Below are 892 nucleotides of genomic sequence, written 5' to 3'. Positions count from 1 at the left end.
TCAAGACCTTTCTCCAGTGGTGACCTAATAGTTTTGATGTAGCAATGGTATGAAATCACCCCATCACTTTCACACCAAGCCAACTGTAACCAAAGCAAAGGGTGATGCTGTTTCTGTTTTTCTGCCCGGTGTTTCCTGTGCGTGGGGTCTGCACTTGCAACTCCTCTGGATGAAGCTGGACCTTTATCCAAAGGCTTCTGAAACGACTGAGGTGGGGTTGCTGGGCACCGTGTTTTCCTGCAATCCCTGAAGCAAAACAAGGCCTGCTCAGCACTTTGTGCAGGGGAGAGACTAGAAAGAGAAAATAAAACCATGCTGTGTGCCCAAGAAGATTTGCCCACACCACAAATCCTGGTGTTGCGACACACCCCGGTTCCTCCTACGCAGAGGAGGGCGAACCATGCTCTAACACAAGTGTGCTGCAAGGATTGTCACTGGCACAGTTGTATCCATAATTAAGATGGGCTCCTAGTGCTTCAGAGGTTGATTATAACTTTATACTAGTTTTTACATCCTGATTTATGCTAGAAGTTAGAGTCCTCCCTTCTTGCTGCAGCGTCTCTCTGTGCTAACCCTGACACAGGGGCCAGGAACACACTCTGCAGTTTGCAGCTTTTCATACCTGTCTAGAAGTAAAATAACTGAGCAAAGGGATTGTTTGTAGTGGTGTTGAAATAGCTGTGCTTTGCCCTGTCACAGGGCTGCTGATGGACTCGGGCTGCTTCAAAAAAAACACAAACCAATGAACTTGCGCTAAAGCAGAGCAAGAGTAAACCCTGTGGACTTTGGGACTGAGACTTTAAGCCCCAAAACCCTGTGGACTTTGGGACTGAGACTTTATGTTTAAGCCCCGCTTTTGTTTGGAACAGTTTTCTAGAAGTTCTCTCAGGCT

The sequence above is a fragment of the Calidris pugnax genome, unplaced genomic scaffold, assembly GCF_001431845.1.
Source record: "Calidris pugnax isolate Ruff unplaced genomic scaffold, ASM143184v1 scaffold199, whole genome shotgun sequence".
Taxonomy (NCBI): domain Eukaryota; kingdom Metazoa; phylum Chordata; class Aves; order Charadriiformes; family Scolopacidae; genus Calidris; species Calidris pugnax.
This window is presented reverse-complemented; position numbering follows the sequence as displayed.